At 35.9% G+C, this 19037-nt stretch overlaps 1 pseudogene; it reads right to left on the reverse strand.

Moving 5' to 3' along the window:
* Positions 1-4202: 4202 nt before the first annotated feature.
* LOC130835696 (olfactory receptor 1052-like) lies at positions 4203-12125 on the reverse strand (annotated as a pseudogene).
* Positions 12126-19037: the final 6912 nt, after the last annotated feature.

A 19037-nucleotide genomic window follows, 5' to 3' on the forward strand; every position in this document is an offset into this window, starting at 1 on the left:
ACCAATGTCATTACACATCTAAAAACATGGCATTACTAAAACCTTGAAAATTTCATATTCCTATGACTGGCTTCGACAATATATTAATGTATTTAGTTTTTCCCTACCTTTTACCTGGAAAATCCCTATTTTGCATTTAGGAATGTCCTTTGGGATGGTAGCATTCCACATGACTAAAGGCCTCCCTAGCCTAATGTTATGTCAGAAATAAATAAATAAATATATCCCATATTTTATTTAATATTTACCTTTTACATTTTAGAAAACTTTTTATTTCAAATTACTTATAGAATCATGGAAAGTTACAAAGACACGTACAGGGAGGTCTCCTCATTATATTTTTAAATTAAAACTTTTATTGGATTTTAAATTTCAAAAAAAGCACATGCTAAAAATTTCCCTGAGTCACAGACATATCAAAGGAAAATAGAATATCCTCACCTTTACACCACCATTTGCCCGACACCACTGTTAACAGTCTTGTGTGTCTTTCTAGTCCTTTGTTTATATGCATATATGATTGGCCATATAAAAGAAGCCAGAGTATAAATAATACCAGCTTCCTTTCCATCCCTGCATAGTTTTGCCCAAAGTCCTATGATTGTCAAAAATAATAGCCCCAAATATAATAGCAGCTACTATTTATGATGCACCAGGCACTGGGCAGGGTGCTTTATATACACAATCTCATTTATCACATATTTATCACATGTGTTTTTTTTAAATTTATTTATTATTTTTTTGGGGGTACACCAAGTTCAATCATCTGTTTTTATACACATATCCCCATATTCCCTCCCTTCCTTGACTTCCCTCCCCTCGAGTGCCCCCCACCCTCCCCGCCCCAGTCCTCTAAGGCATCTACCGTCCTCGAGTTGAACACCCTTTGTTATACAACAACTTCCCAATGACTATCTATTTTACAGTTGGTAGTATCTATATGTCTGTGCTACTTTGTCGCTTCGTCTCAGCTTCCCCTTCACCCCCCGCCCCCTCCCAAACCTCGAGTTCTCCAGTCCATTCTCTGTATCTGCTTCCTTGTTCTTGTCACTGAGTTCATCAGTACCATTTTTAGATTCCATATATGTGAGTTAGCATACAATATTTGTCTTTCTCTTTCTGACTTACTTCACTCTGTATGACAGACTGTAGTTCTATCCACCTCATGACATATAGCTCCATCTCATTCCTTTTTATAGCTGAGTAATATTCCATTGTATATATATGCCACATCTTCTTTATCCATTCATTTGTTGATGGGCATTTAGGTTGTTTCCATGTCCTGGCTATTGTAAATAGTGCTGCAATGAACCTTATGGTACATGTTTCTTTTTGGATTATGGTTTTCTCTGGGTACATGCCCAGGAGTGGGATTACTGGATCATATGGTAGTTCTATTTGTAGTTTTTTAAGGAACTTCCAAATTGTTTTCCATAGTGGCTGTACCAACTTACATTCCCACCAACAGTGCAGGAGAGTTCCCTCTTCTCCACACCCTCTCCAACATTTGTGGTTTCCAGATTTTGTGATGATGGCCATTCTGATTGGTGTGAGGTGATACCTCATTGTGGCTTTGACTTGCATTTCTCTGATGATTAGTGATGTTGAGCATCTTTTCATGTGTTTGTTGGCCATCTGTATGTCTTCACATGTGTTTATTTATCACAACAACCTTATGTATTTTATTGGGGTTTGCAAGGTAGGAACTGATGCTTAAGACTGCACAGCTACTATTATCATAGCTTAGAATTTAATCCTATCTATCTGACTTTGAAGGCCATAATCAAAACTTCATTGTACTGCTAGAACATTCCATGGAATAAGAAACAAAAATGAGAACCAAATAGGGAAAATATCTACATCTTTTAAATTTCCTGACATTTCAATAAAATCAGCATTAAAAAAGCCCACAAAAACAAAAAAAGTTACTGGTAATATCAGTCAAACCAATTTCTTGGATTTATATTATACTTACAGAAAGAGTTGAGTGATTGACTCGTACTTTTCTACCATTATCCATACCCCTAGGCAGCCCCAGCATGAGAGCATGAGGTGTTTATCCAGCAAGGATTTGTTAATATATGTCTCCGTCTCAAATGTGATATAGATGGTAATTTCTTAACCAGTATATTTAGTCTTAGGTTTGAGAAGAGGGTGTCTCTATAGTGATCCAACAGGAAATTGCACTTGTCCCCCAGCCTATCCCATGGACAGCACAGAGCCATTGTTAAAATTTGAGTTCCTTCTCATGAATGTGATTTTCAGAGTAGAGAAGGTCTGGCCTCCACTGATAACCTCTCCAGGAGGCCCTTGACACCACCATCATGGAACCTCATACAAGGGGAACCTCTGATCCCCTTGCCTACTGAAGCTCAATGGGGAACCAAGCCTTCGGGTGCAAAGACCACTTACAAGCAACCCAGACTGAAGTCAGTGGAAAAGGGAAAATACAAAATCCGGCACTGTATGCAGTCAGGCTCAGAGAGAAAGAAGAGATTAAGAAGGAACATGTCAGCTGAACTTGGGAGGACATTTCTGTCCAGCAGTTCTGATGCAAACTACTTTCTGATCTGAGGAAAATAACATTGTATGGGGCCATAAATGTGACATGATGGCCCCTTGGCCTGTGGTGATCTTAGTGTTCTCCTTTCCCATAAAAGCAATGGTTCCAGTGGAGACCACGTGATGGCTGTGGCTCAGTTCCCAACCAGAGAGAAGCAACTCTGCTTCATTCTTTCCCAATCAATAAATCATCTCAAAGGCAAATGAGAATGAAATTATCTAGGAATAACCCTGAATCTTTGAGATTTCTAAAAAGAAAGGGACTGTAGGAGAAGCAAATTATTCACAAGTTACAAGGCTTTATTACAGTTAATGAATTGCTTGCAACATATCTCCCAAACATCAGTATGTTGCAACCTAAAGATGAGAATCCCTAAATTAGTGAACAAAAGGAGTTTCCAGATGTTTTATGCAAACTTAATTACATTTTATTTAAACAAATATTTTGTGTGCCCTTAATGTCATACTATAATGTAGCCTAGGAGATATGCTTTCTCCCTGAAAATTATTTCCTTCTGTCTCACTTATCAAAATTAGAGTAAGGGTAATAGTATGCATTATAGATTATTTACCATGAACAAATTTTCCCCCATATTATGTTACATAAGGAATTCAGGCATCCCTCAGGCTTTCAAATAGATAATCACTAAGATCATTTCAACTCACGTTTTATTATTACTATTATAGACATTGATACACACAAAAGTGATATTAAACCTATGCATTACATAAATGTCATGAAATTGGTAATGAAAATATGTTTAATATTTTATAATACGCTCTTAAGAAGTAGATATATCCTGACACTTGGTGGTGTTTTTCTCACCTGTGTTGGTAAATAAACTACTTACCACTAACTCTTGCGGAAAGCCTTGAATTTCTGGCTTTGGTGGCAGGGCTTGCTGCTCTCACTCTAGTTCCTGGACTGGAAATGTCACGTAAAACTGGCTGTTGGCTGCCATGCATCATGAGGGGGACCTTCTGTTCTAGGAGCTGCCTTGAGCATGCTCATGGCCTAATGCAAGAGCTGAAAATCCTCCTTTGATCTCTCTAGGAACTCATTTTTCTAGAATGGACATTTATAAGTGCCTGTGGAATGCCCTTTTAGGAGTACCCATATAATCTCTCTGTAAGCAGCTGTTCTGGGACTTCTCAGAGTGCAAACACAACTCAAGGGCAAAAGCACAAATAGAAACTGTAGAAATGAAGAGCAATTGATTCTCTTATGGATTTATTAAATTCGTGGCAATCATCTTCTCACGACATGCAATGAGGAGATCAGCTTCTCATCTCTTTTGGGACATTTGTGGGTGAATTTCAGTGCTAGATTTTTTTGTTAGGATGTGGGTGGCTAAAGCCTGACAGACTGCCTTCTCCTCCCTCCCATTGGGAAAAGAAAGGAGATACATGGTTGTAGGTTCATTTGGTTGGGATTCTACAAAACACGAAGGAATTTTCTCCACTTGTTCTGGTAGCCATGGCCTTGGATGTTGGAACTAGACTCCTCATGTTGCATGTTCAATTGGACGTATATCTGGAGCTAGAGTACTAACAGCATATCTGTTCTCTTGGTGCTAAGTCATTCCTAGTTAGGTCTGCTCACCTAGACATGGTGTGTCCTTTCTTCCCCACCAGCATCCTTATGTCTTCATGTCCCCTGATTTCTGGTTATGCCATTGCTCATGAGTTGGTGATGACTCTTGATGTGGGATCTAAAGGAAAAAACGCAGAGCCATCAAACAGCTCTGTAGGGCATAGAAGGGGAAAAGGCTATATGTTTCAAAATCTTGCAGTATTTTACCCCACCAAAATTAGAATATAAACATTAGACAGGGTGAAGAGTTAAGTCTCAAAAGTTCAAAAAATCTCCTTAGCAACATGTGTTTTTCCATATGTGAAGCAGAAGCACAAAAACAGTGCTTATTAAAGACCTTAGAATCATTAGCCATTAGTGAAATAAAAGAAAAATCAATGAGATGCCACTTCACCCACTAGGATGGGTGTCATCAAAAAGACTAATAACTAATAGTGTTGGTGAGGGTATGGAGAAATTGGAACCCTCAAACACTATTAGTAGTAATGAAAAATTATGCAGCTGTTTTGGAAAACAGCCTGGCACTTCCTCGAAAGTTTATGCATAGAGTTACTATATGACCCAGCAGTTCCACTCACAGATACATAACCAAGAGAAATAAAAACATAAGTCTGCAAAAACTTGTACATGAATGTTAATAGCAGCATTATTCATAATGGCCAAAAAGTGGATACAACCCAAATGTCTATCAACTGATAAGCAGATAAATAAAGAGTGGTATATCCACACAATGGAATATTATTTGGCATAAAAAGGCATGAAGTACTGATACATGCTACAACATGGATGAAGCTTGAAAACATGCTAAAGGAAAGAAACCAGGCACAAAAGGCCACATATTGTATATTTCCATTTATGTTAAATCCTGGAATAGGCAAATCCATAGAGAAAGAAAGTAGATTAATACCTGCCTAGTGTTGGAGGTTTGGGGAGGAAATTATGAGTGACTTCTTATGGATATGGTGCTTATTTCGGAGTTGTAAATATCAGTTCGCTGGAAAGAACACAATGAACATGAGATTACAGTGTGTCGAATGCTTAGCACAGTTGTAGTTGTTTACCCTGGTAGAATGGAACACAACAGTTGTAAAGAGATGCTAGATAGAGAAAGCAGTGTTACTTTGCAGCCAGAACGTCCGTGTTTTTCTCCACACAAGAAATTCTCCGTAATCAAGTTCAGCCCTACTAGACCTGCCTTACAAGAAATGCTAAAGGGAGTTCTTTAAGTTGAAATGAGAAGATGTTAACTAAAAAGATGAAAACATATGAAAATATAAAACTTACTGTAAAGGCAAAAATATAGTCAAATTCAAAATACTCTAATACTGTAATAGTGATACAAAAATTACTTTTAACTATCATAAAAGTAAAAAGACAAAGTATTAATAGTAACTATAGCTACACTAATTTATTAATGGATATACAGTATATAAAATATTTGAATTGTGACATCAATAACATGAAATATGGAATTACAAGAAGTTAAAATTTAAAGTTTTTGTATGTAGTCAGTGTTATCACTTAAAGTTGTTATCAGCTTAAAATAGACTATTATAACTATAAGATGTTTTATGTAAGCCTCATGGTAACCACAAATAAAAAACTTGAAGTACATACATAAATGATAAGGAGAAAGGAATCAAAGCATACTTCTACCCCCCCCAAAAGCATCAAATCACAAAGAAAGACAGTAAGAGAGAAAGAAATTACAAAACAGTAAAAAAAATTTAACAAAATGAAAATAGTAAATCCTCGCTTATCAATAATTACTTTAAATATACATGGATTAAATTTTCTAACCAAAAGACACAGAGTGGTTAAATGGATTTTAAAGAAAAGCTATAACAATATACTGTCTACAAGAGACTCACTTTAGTTTTCAGAATACACATAGGCTGAGTGTGAAGGGATTAGAAAAGATATTCCATGCAAATGGTAATGAAAAGAGAGCAGGAATGGCTATACTTATATCAGACAAAATAGACTTTAAGTCAAAAACTCACAAAAGACAAAGAAGACAACTATATAGTGCTAAAAGTGTCAATTCATCAAAATGATATAACAGTTGTAAATATATATATACCCAACATCAGAGCACCCAAATATATAAAGCAACTTTTAACAGAACTGAAAGGAGAATTAGACAGCAATACAATAATAGTAGGGAATTTCAATATGCCACTGTCAGTGATCCAAACAGATCATCCAAACAGAAAATCAATAAGAAAACAGCAAACTTGAACAACACTATAGACAAATTGACCTAACAGACATATACATAATGTTCCATCCAATAGCAGTAGAATATACATTCTTCTTAAGTGCACTCAGACTATTCTTCAGGATAGATCATATAATAGGTCACAAATCAAATCTTAGCAAATTTAAGAAGATTGAAATCACATCAAATATCTTTTCCAACCATCATGTTTAGAAATCAGTAACAGGAGAAAAATTTGAAAGTCATAAATAGGTGGAAATTAACACACTCCTGAGTAACCAATGGGTCAGAGAAAATATCAAAAGGAAAATAAAAATGTCTTGAGACCAAAAAAGAAAAAAAAAATACAATGTACCAAAATGTAAGGTATGCTGCAAAAGCAGTTCTAAGAGGGAAACTTATAGTGAAAAATACCTACATTAGGAAAAAATAAAGATCTCAAAAGATAGTTTAATTTTATACCAGAAGAAACTTGAAAAACAACAAATGAAACAATGTTAACAGAAGGAAGAAAATAACAAAGATCAGAACAGAAATAAATGAAATAAAGACTAGATAAAAATAGAAAAGATCAATGAAACTAGGAATTGACTTTTTGAAAAGATAAACAAAATTGAGAAATCTTTTACTAGATTAACAAGAAAAAAAGAAGACAAATAAAATTGTAAATGAAAGAGGAGACATTATAACTGATACCACAGAAATACAAAGAATTGTAAGATACTACTATAAACATCTATACACCAAAAAATTGGACAACCTAGAAAAATGGGTAAGTTCATAGAGCATACAATCTGTTAAGACCAAATCAGAAATAGAAAATCTGAGAACAATAACAAGTAAGGAGATTGAATCAGTAATCAAAAACCTGACAAATGGAAAAGGTCAGGACCTGATGGCTTCACTCGTGAATTCTGCCAAGCAATTAAAGAGTTAATATCAATTCTTCTCAACCTTTCCAAAAAATTGAAGAGGAAGGAGCACTTCCAAACTCATTTTTACAAGCCCAGCATTATGCTGATACCAGAACTAGACAAGTCACTACAAACACTACAAGAAAATTACAAGTCAATATTCCTCTGAACATAGACACAAAATCCCTCAAAAAAAACCCCAAAAAACTAGCAAACCAAATTCAATAGCACACTGAAAGGTATCATACACCATGAGCAAGTGGGATTCATCCTTGGGGTGCAATGATGGTTCAATATATGTAAATCATTAAATGTAATATACCACATTATAGAATGAAGAACAAAAATTATATGATCAACTCTATGGGTGCAGGAAAATCATTTGACAAAGTTCAGCATACTTTCATGATAAAAAAGTCTTAACAAATTAGGTATGGAAAGAATATAATAAAGACCATATATGACCAGCCCACAGCTAACTTCATACTCAACAGTGAAAAGCTGAAAGCTTTTCTTCTAAGATCAGTAACAAGACAATGATGTCAACTTTCATCACTTCTATTCACTATAATACTGGAAGTCCTAACCAGATCAGTTAGGCAAGAAAAAAGAATAAAAGACATCCAAATTGGAAAGGAGGGAGTAAAGTTGTCTCTGTTTGCAGATGACATAATATTATATATACAAACCCTAAAGACTCCACCAAAAAAACTGTTAGAACTAATAAACAATTTAATAAAGATACAATAAACAAAATCAGCATGCAAAAATTAGTTTCATTTCTACACACTAATAGCAAATTATATGAAAACGAAATTAAGAAAGTTCTGTTTACAATAGCATCAAAAAATACCTAGGATAAATTTTACCAAAGAGGTGAAATATCTGTACACTAAAAATTATAAAACATTGTTGAAAGAAATTGAAGACACAAATAAATGGGAAGATACTTATATTCATGGATTAGGAAAACTAACATTGTAGAATATCCATACTATGCAAAGTGATCTACAGATACATTGCAGTCCCTACCAAAATTCTATTGGCATTTTTCACAGAAATAGAACAAATAATCATAAAATTTGTATAGAACCACAAAAGGCACCAAATAGCCAAAGCAATCTTGAGCAAAAAGGACAAAACTGGGGGCATCACACTACCTGATCTCAAAATAGCCTACAAATTTATAGTAAACCAAAACAGCATGATCATAAATGAAATAAAACATATAGATCAATGGAACAGAATAGAGAGCCCAGAAATAAATCCATGCATTTATGGTCAGTTGGTCTTTGACAAAGGTATCAAAACACAAAATGGGGAAAGGACAGTATCTTCAACAAGTGGTATTAGGAAAACTGATTATCCTCATGCAGAAGAATGAAATCGGACACATCTCACTCCATATATAAAAATCAGCTAAAGTGATTAAAAACGTAAATGTCAAACCTGAAAATAAAACTGCTAGAAGAAAACATAGGGCAAAAGCTTCTTGACATTGGTCTGGGCAAAGACCCTAAAAGCACAAGCAACAAAAGAAAAATAGACAAATGGGATTGCATTAAGCTAAATACATTTCTGCACAGCAAAGAAAACAATCAGGAGAGTGGAGAGAAATCTACAGAATAAGTGAAAATATTTTCAAACCATACATAGGATTAGGAAGCTCATATTCAAAATATATAAGGAACTCATACCACTCAACAGCAAGGGAAAAAAGAAACCTGATTAAAAAATAGGCAAAAGACCTGAATAGACGTTTCTTAAAAGGAGACATACAAATGGCTAACAAGTATATGAAAAAATGTTTAATATTACTATTCATCAGAGAAATACACATCAAAATAAAAGTGAGATATCACCTCCTGCCTGCTAGAATGGCTATTATCAAGAAGACAAATGATAACAAGTGTTGGCAGGAACATGGAGAAAAGGGAACCCTTGCACACTGTTGGTAGAAATGTAAATTGGTATAGTCATTATGGAAAACAGTATGGAGGTTCCTCAAAAAATTAAAAATAGAACTACTGTGTGATCCAGTAATCCCATTGCTGTGTCTGTCTCCCAAGGAAATGAAAATAGTCTAGAAGAAATATCCCATATTCATTGAAACATTATTCACAATAGCCAAATATGGAATCAACTTAAGTGTTCATAAACAGATAAATGGATAAAGAAAATGTGGTATATATGTACAGTGAATATTTTCAGCCTTAAAAAAAAGAAGAAAATTGTGTCATTTGTGAGAAATAGATGAACCTGGAGGACATCATGCTAAATGAAATAAGCCAGGCACAGAAAGGCAAATACTGTATGATATCACATATATTTAGAATCTAAAAAAGTTGAACTCATAGATGCAGAGAGTAGAATGATGGTTACCAGGAGCTGGGGGTGAAGTGTGGTGGGGAAAATGGGGAGATGTTAAAGAGTGCAAAGTTGTAGTTATATAGTTTGGATGAAAAAGTTTGGATATCTAATGTACTTCATGATGAATATAGTTAATAATATTGTATTGAATACTGGAAATATGCTAAGAGAGTAGATTTCAGGTGCTTTTATCATTAAAAATTGGTAACTGTGTGAGGAGATGGTATGTTTTTAAATTTATTTTATTGTGGTACTGATGAACCCAGTGACAGGGGAAGAATAAAGATGCAGATGTAGAGAACAGACTAAAGGACACAGTGTTGGGGGGGAGCGTGAAGGGGAAGCTGGGACGAAGTGAAAGAGTAGCTTTGACATATATACACTACCAAATGTAAAATAGATAGCTCATGGGAAGTTCCTGCATAACATAAGGAGATAAACTCAATGATGGGTGACGACTTAGAGGGCCAGGATAGGGAGGGTGGGAGGGAGTCTCAGGAGGGCGGGGATATGTGTATAAATACAGCAGATTCATTTTGGTGTACCTCAAAAATTGGCACAGCAGTGTAAAGCAATTATACTCCAATAAAGAGCTTAAAAATTTTTTTTAAATTTACTTTATTGAAGTATAGCTGATTAACAGTGTTGTGTTAATTTCTGCTATATAGCAAAGTGGTTCAGTTATACATACATGTACATTCTTTTTTCATATTCTTTTCCATTATGGTTAACCACAGGATATTGAATATAGTTCCCTCTGCTATACAGTAAGACCTTGTTGTTTATCCATTCTATATATAATTTGCATTTGCTAATTCCAAACTCCCAATCCATCCCTCCCCTCCGCCCTGGCAAGCACAAGTCTGTTCTTTGTCTGTGAGTCTGTTTCAGAGATGTTTACTTGTGTCATATTTTCAATGCCACATATAAGTGATATCATATGGCATTCATCTTTGTCTTTCTGACTTACTTCATTTAGTATAATAATCTCTAGATTCATCCATGTTGCTGCAAATCGCATTATTTCATTCTTTTTTATGGCTGACTAGTATTCCACTGTATGTATGTACCACATCTGCTTTATCCATTCATCTGTTGATGGACATTTAGGTTGTTTTCATGCCTTGGCTATTGTGAATAGTGCCGCTATGTACATAGGGGTGCATGTATCTTTTTAAATTATAGTTTTGTCTGGATATATGCCCAGGAGTGTGATTGCTAGGTCATATGGTAGTTCTATTTTTAGTTTTTTGAGGGACCTCCACACTGTTTTCCATAGTGTCTGTACCAATTTACATTCCCAACAGTGTAGGGGGACTCCCTTTTTGAGGAGCTGGTATGTCAATTAGCTTGACTGTAGTAACCATTTCACTATGTATGTGTATATCAAATCAACATGTTGTACACCTTAAATACACACAACTTTAAAATGGTTTTAAAATTATTTCAAATGATATTTTAATAAATTAAAGTTATCATACAAATAAATGTGATCAACTGGAAAAAGAGAAAAAGAAAAGAAAAAAATTCTCCAGAATGAAAAATATTGATCTATTCACTATTACTAGAGAATTCATCTTCTCCATCCAATTCCTCAGGGCACCCTTGATTTCCTTGTTTCTCAGGCTGTGGAGGACAGGATTAAACATGGGGGTCACAACACAGAAGAGCACAGAGACCAGGATGTCCAGGTTGTAGCCTACATTGGGTCTGTCATAGTTAAAGTTGGCTGCTCTGAAGAGGACCAGCACCACAGGGAGGTGGGATGCACAGGTAAAGAAGGCCTTGCTCCTGCCTTGAGCAGAGGGAATCCTAAGGGTGGCAGAGATGATGAGTATGTAGGACACTGCAGTAAACAAGCAGGGGCTCAGGCCAATGGTGGCACTGGCCACATGGAGTACAGACTCATTGAGAGAGGTGTCTGAGCAGGAGAGCTTCAGGAGCAATGGGATGTCACAGAGAAAGTGGCTGATCTGGTTGGGCTCACATAGAGTGTCAGCACTGTGTTGCACAGAATTCTCCATCCCACATAGTCACATTCCAGTCAACAAACACACACAGACCTTCAGACTCATGAGGAACAGATATTGAGGAAGGTGGCCAATAGTTACATAGTGGTCATGTCATAGCAGCCAACAAGACACCCTCAGTGCCAGCACAGATCACAAGAAATAAGATCTGGGAAAGATAGCCCTCATACAAGATGGTCTTCTCCTAGAAGACATTCACCAGGATGACCAAAATGATGGTAGATAAGTCGCAGATTTCCAAGAAACTCGAGGTGCTGAGAAAATAATACATTGGAGTATAGAAGATTGACTCTGACCATTGTTAATGTGAAAGTGGTTCCCCAAAGAGTTATCAGATAAATGATCAAGAAGACCAGGAAAAACAGTCCTTATAATTCAGGATGGTTGAAACATCCTAGGAAGATGAATGCAGTGACCACACCTTGATTTTCCATTTCTTTGAGTTCTTTCTCAATTGAAATAAACATTAGGGGCTTCCCTGGTGGTGCAATGAGTGGGAGAATCCACCTGCCAATGCAGGAGACACGGGTTTGAGCTCAGGTCCAGGAGGATCCCACATGCCGTGGAGCAACTAAGCCCGTGTGCCACAACTATTGAGCTCATGTGCCACAACTATTGAAGCCCGCACACCTAGAGCCTGTGCTCCTCAACAAGAGAAGCCACTGCAATGAGAAGCCTGCACACTGCAACAAAGAGTAGCCCCTGCACAGCAGCAACGAAGACCCAACACAGCCAATAAATTAATTAATTAATTAATAAAAAATAAAAATTAGGAAATAAAAAGACAATAAAATACAGGGACAAACACTGGGAGAACTAACACTGAGCCTTTATTTCATGGATTAAATGATATCTCATCTAGATAATGTAGTTTGACATTTTGAGACTAGGATATATGCATTCCCCCTCATTCCCATGCTCCTTTGCCCCCGTGTTTACTTGCAATGCTTTTACTATTACCTATTAGTTTGTTTGGCTCCCTTACCAGTCTATAATTTCTTTTAGGCAAGGGATTTTTCTCTCTATTAATCCATATGTACTCTATAAAACTTTTGTTAGAATTAAGGAAGGAAGGAAATTCAGCCTTAAACATGGACATTGAAAAATAGAAGTTGATGAATTAAACTAGAACCAAAACTTTTCCTCCCAACCTCCTTCTTCCCTGGGAAGAAGTCACAATACCAAATTCTAACTTACTGGGTATGAAATAGCCTCCATGAGTTTTGCCACCTGGTGTTATTCATGAAAATGTGTTACATCCTATGGCAGAAGGGAATTTGCAGATGTAGTTAAGGTTATTAATCACCTGACTTTAAGATACAGAGATTATCCTGTATTGTTTATCTAACCCATGAGCCCTTAAAAGCAGCTTAGAAATAAAGACGTGGCACATACATTAGCTATAAAAATGAATGAAATTGAGTTATTTGTAGTGAGGTGGATGGACCTAGAGTCTGTCATACAGAGCAAAGCAAGCCAGAAAGAGAAAAACAAATACCGTATGCTAACTCATATATATGGAATCTAAAAAAATGGTACTGATGAACCCAGTAACAGGGCAAGAATAAAGATGCAGATGTAGAGAACAGACTTGAGGACGCAGGATGGAGGGTGAAGGGGAAACTGAGATGAAGTGAGAGAGTAACATTGACATATATACCCTACCAAATATAAAATAGGTAGCTAGTAGGAAGCTGCTGCATAACACAGGGAGATCAACTTGATGATGGGTGATGACTTAGAGGAGTGGGATAGGAAGAGTGGGAAGGATTCATGGGAGGGAGGGGATATGGGGATATATGTATAAATATAGCTGATTCACTTTGTTGCACAGCAAAAACTGGCACAACAGTGTAAAGCAATTATATTCCAATAAAGAGCAAAAAAAAAAAAAAGCAGAGTAGGAGATGAATTCAGAGATTCAAAACACAGGTAGAATTCTATGTGTCAATTTTGGCTTGAAGATGAAGGGGGACATGTGTTAAGGAAAAGATAATGGTTGATCCTAAAATCATAAGAAACTAAAATTTGCTAACAACTTGAATAAACGTGAAGGTGGAATCTTCCCCAGAGTCTCTAGATAAGAATCCAGCCCAGATGAGACACCATGATTTCCACCTGAGCTAGGCTCATGATGTGTCTTTACTTCAGTGAGGCAGAGGACCCAGTTAAGCCATGCAGTGCCTAGCCTTCTGACCCACAAATCTGAGATAATAAATAAGTGTTTAAACCATTAAATGTGTAGTAATTTGTTATGGTACCAGTAGTACCATGGAGTATAACCGTTACGGATAGTATGAGGATTTTCGCCCGTACGCTGATGTGGTAAACCAAATGATGGCTCCCAAAGATGTTCATGCTCTAGTCCCTGGATCCTGTGAATACGTTACGCTACATGGCAAAAGAGACTTTGCAAATATGTTTAAGACTATAGGTCTTTTTTTTTTTTCTATAGCTATTCTTTTTATTCTTCCAGTTTTGTTGAGATACAATTGACATGCAGCACGGTATACACAAAGCTTCCCTTATAGCCACATCCTTGCCAACACGTGTTATCTCTTGTCTTTTTGATAATAACCATTCCAGCAGGTGTGAGGTGGTATTTCATTGTGGTTTTGATTTGCATTTCCCTGATTATCACTGGTGTTGAGCACATTTTCATGTACCTGTTGGCCATTCATATGTCTTTGAAAAAATGTGTATTCAGTTCTTCTGCCATTTTTTAATCAGACAAATATCATATATTGCTTATATGTGGAATCTAAAAAATGATACAAATGAATCTATTTACAAAACAGAAACAGAATCACAGACATAGAAAACACACTTGTGGTTACAAAAGCAGATAGCGGGGGTGGTTATGGGGACAGAAAAATTAGGAGTTTAGGATTAACATATACACACTACTTTATATATAATAGTTAACCAACAAGGACCTACTATATAGCACAGTAAACTATACTCAACATTTTGGGAAAATATTGGGAAAAGAATCTGAAAAAGAATGTATATACATATATATATATATAACTGAATCACTTTGCTGTACACCTAAAACTAATACAACATTATAAATCAACTATACTTCAATTAAAAATAAAAAATAAAAAAACAAACAAAAAATTTTAAAAAAATTTCTATTGGAGTATAGTTAACTTACAATGTGGTGATAGTTTCAGGTGTACAGCAAAGTGAATCAGTTATACATATATAAATATCCTTTCTCAGACCCTTCTTCCATATAAGTTTACAGGATATTGAGTAGAGTTCCCTGTGCTATGTGGTAGGTTCTTATTAGTTCTCTGTTTTACATATACTAGTGTGTATATGTTAATCCCAGTCTCCTGATTTGTCACTTCTCCCTTCATTCCCCCATTGTTAACCATAAGTTTGATTTTAAGAGCAGTGGGTCAGTTTCTATTTTGTAAATAAGTTCATTTGTATCATTTTTATTAGATTCCACATGTAAGTGATATCATATGATATTTGTCTTTCTGTGTCTGACTTACTTCACTCAATATGATAATCTCTAGGTCCATTCACATTGCTGCAAATGGAATTATTTCATTCTTTTTTTTAATGGCTGAGTAAAATTTCATTGTATATACGTACCACATCTTCTTATCCATTCCTCTGTTAATGGATTTTTAGGTTGCTTCCATGTCTTGGCTTGCAAATAGTGCTGCAACAAACATTGGGGTGCATGTATCTTTTCGAATTATGGTTTTCTCCAGATATATGCCCAGGAGTGGGATTGCTGGATCATATGGTAGCTCTACTTTTAGTTTTTTAAGGAAGCTCCATACTGTTCTCTATAATAGTTGTACCAATTTACATTCCCACCAACAGTTAGGATTGTTCCCTTTTCTCTGCACCCTCTCCAGCATTTATTGCTTGCATTAGATTCTTTGATGGTAGCCATTCCAACCAATGTGAGGTGATACCTCATAGTAGTTTTGATTTGCATTTTTCTAATAATTAGTGACATTGAGCAGCTTTTCATGTGCTTTTTGGCCGTAAGTATGTCATCTTTGGAGAAATGACTATTTAGATCTTCTGCCCATTTTTTGATTGGATTGTTTGGTTTTTTTGATATTAAGCTTCATGAGCTGTTGTATACTTTGGAGATTAATTCCTTGCTGGTAACATCATTTTCCAAGTATTTTCTCCCCTTCTGTGGATTGTCTTTTCATTTTTTAATGGTTTCCTTTGCTGTGCAAAAGCTTTTAAGTTTAATTAGGCCCTATTTGTTTATTTTTGTTTCTATTTTCATTACTCTAGGAGGTGGATCAAAAAAGATATTGCTCAGACTTATGTCAGAGGGTGTCCTGCCTATGTTTTCCTCTAACAGTTTTAAAGAATCTGGCCTTACATTTAGGTCTTTAATCCATTTTGAGTTTATTTTTGTGTATGGTGTTAGGGAGTGGGTTTGTTTGTTTTGTTTGTTTGTTTTGGCCACACCGTGCAGCATGTGGGATCTTAGTTCCCAGACCAGGGATCAAACCCATGCCCCCTGCACTGGGAGTGCAGGCTCTTAAGCACTGGACCACCAAGGAAGACCCAGGGAGTGTTCTAATTTCATTCTTTTACATGTAGTGGTCCAGTTTTCCTAGCACCACTTATTAAAGAGACTGTCTTTCCTCCATTGTATAGTCTTGCCTTCTTTGTCATAGATTAATTGACCAGACGTGTGTGGATTTGTCTCTGGACTTTCTATCCTGTTCCATTGATCTGTATTTCTGTTTTTGTGACAGTACCGTACTGTTTTGATGACTATAGCTTTGTAGTATAGTCTGAAGTCAGGGACCCTGATTCCTCCAGCTCTGTTTTTCTTTCTCAAGATTGCCTTGGCTATTCAGGGTCTTTTGTGTTTCCATACAAATTTTAAAAGTATTTGTTCTAGTTCTGTGGAAAAGTGTCTTTGGTATTTTGATAAGGATTGCATTGAATCTGTAGATTGCCTTGGATAGTATGGTCATTTTAACAATGTTAATTCTTCCAATTCAAGAACGTGATGCATCTTTCCAACTGTTTGTGTTATCTTCAGCTTCTTTCATCAGTGTCTTATAGTTTTTCAAGTATAGGTGTTTATCTCCTTAAGTATGTTTATTCCTAGATACTTTATTCTTTTAAATGTGATGGTATTTCCTTAATTTCTCTTTCTGCTCTTTTGTTTTTAATGTATAGCAATGCAAGAGATTTCTGTGCATTAATTTTGTATCCTGCTACTTTACTAAATTCATCGATTAGTGTTAGCAGTTTTCTGGTAGCATCTTTAGGGTTTTCTATGTATAATATGTCATCTGCAAAAAAATGACAATTTACTTCTTCTTTTCCAATTTGGATTCCTTTTATTTCGTTTTCTTCTCTGATTGCTGTGGCTAAAACTTCCAAAACTATGTTGAATAATAATGGTGAAAGTGGGCATCATTTTCCTTTTTCTGATTTTAGAAGAAATGCTTTCAGCTTTTCACCATTGAGTGTAATGTTAGCTATGGGCTTCTTATATAAGGTCTTTATTATGTTGAGGTGTGTTACCTCTAGATTCACTTTGTTAAGAGTTTTGTTTTATCATAAATGGATATTGAATTTTATCAAAATTTTTTCTATATCAATTGAGATGATCAGATGGTTTTTCTTTTTCAGTTTTTTAATGTAGTGTATCACACCAATTGATTTTCAGATATTGAAACATCCTTGCATCCATGTCACAAATACCACTTGATCCAGGTATATGACCCTTTTAATGTATTGTTGTATTTAGCTTGCTAATATTTTGTTTAGGATTTCTGCACCTATGTTCATCAGTAATATTGGCCTATAATTTTCTTTTCTTGTGACATCTTTATCTGGTTTCAGAATTAGAGTGACATTGGCCTCATAGAATGAATTTAGAAGTATTCCTTCCTCTGCCATTTTCTGGAATATTTTGAGAAGGCTAGGCATTAACTTTTCTCTAAATGCTGTTAGAATTCACCCATGAGGCCATCTGGTCCTGGATTTTTGTTTGTTGAAAGTTTTTTTTTGGTTTTGGTTATTATTCATTCAATTTCATTACTGGTGATTGGCCTTGTCATATTCTCTGTTTCTTCCTGGTCCTGTCTTAGGAGATTGTATATCTTTAGGAATTTGTCCATTTCTTTTGGTTTTTCTGTTTTATTGGCATGCAGGTCTTCATAGTAACCTCTTATGATCCTTTATATTTCTGTGCTGTCTGTTGTAACTTCTCCTTTTGCATTTCTGATTTTATTGATTTGGGCCCTCTCTCTTATTTCTTGATGAGTCTGGCTGAAGGTTTATCAATTTTGTTTATCTTTTCAAAGAATCAGCTCTTTCATTGATCTTTTCTATTGTATTTTTAGTCTCTATTGTGTTTATTTCTCCTCTGATCTTTATGATTTCTTCTATTAACTTTGGGGTTTTTTTCTTCCTTTTCTACTTCCTTTAGATATAAGGTTAGGTTGTTTAATTGAGATTGCCTTGTTTCCTGTGGTAAGGCTTGTATCATTATAAGCTTGGTTACAGACTTGGATGTCTGTTTAATTTCCCAGGCTAGGAACGTTTTCAGCTATTATGTCTTCATATATGTTCCCTGTCCCTTTCTCTCTCTTGTTCTTCTTCTGGGATTCATAGAATGCAAATGGCAGTATACTTGATGTTGTCTTAGAGGTCTCTTAAACTGCCCTTATTTTTCTTTTTTCTGTTCATCTTAAGTGATTTCCACTTCTCTGTTTTCTATCTGATTCATTCCTCTGTATTTTAGTCCCCTGTTTACTCCTTCTAGTGTATTTTTTATTTCAGTATTGTATTCTTCATCTCTGGTTATTTGTATTTTCTAATTCTTTGTTACAAACTTCTAACTTCTTGCTGTGGGCATCCATTCTTATCTGAAGTTCTTTGATCAACTTTATGATCATTACCTTCAACTCTTTCCCAGGTAGATTCCCTATCTCCACTTCATTTAGTCATCTTTCTGTGGTTTTATCTTTTTTCTTCATTTGGAATATGTTTCTCTGTCATCTCATTTTGCCTAACTTGCTGTTGTTATTTCTGTGTATCTGGTATGTTGGTTATATTTCCTGATTTTGGAGAAGTGACCTTTTGTAGGAGATATTCTATGCACCCCAACAGCGCACTCCCCTCTGGTCATTTGAGCTATATGCTCTAGGAGTGTCCACTATGTGGGTTGTGTAGGTCCTTCTTCTGTGGTAGGCTGATTACTGGTAAGCATAGCTGGCCCTGGTCCAGTTGGTTTCCAGGTCCTGCCTGTGTAGGGCTGCCAGCCACTGGTTGGTAGGGCCAGGTCATAAGGCAGCTGTCTGTGAAACCTCCAGAGGGCTCCCAGG

This window comes from Hippopotamus amphibius, chromosome 1 (genome assembly GCF_030028045.1).
Source record: "Hippopotamus amphibius kiboko isolate mHipAmp2 chromosome 1, mHipAmp2.hap2, whole genome shotgun sequence".
Classification (NCBI taxonomy): Eukaryota; Metazoa; Chordata; class Mammalia; order Artiodactyla; family Hippopotamidae; genus Hippopotamus; species Hippopotamus amphibius.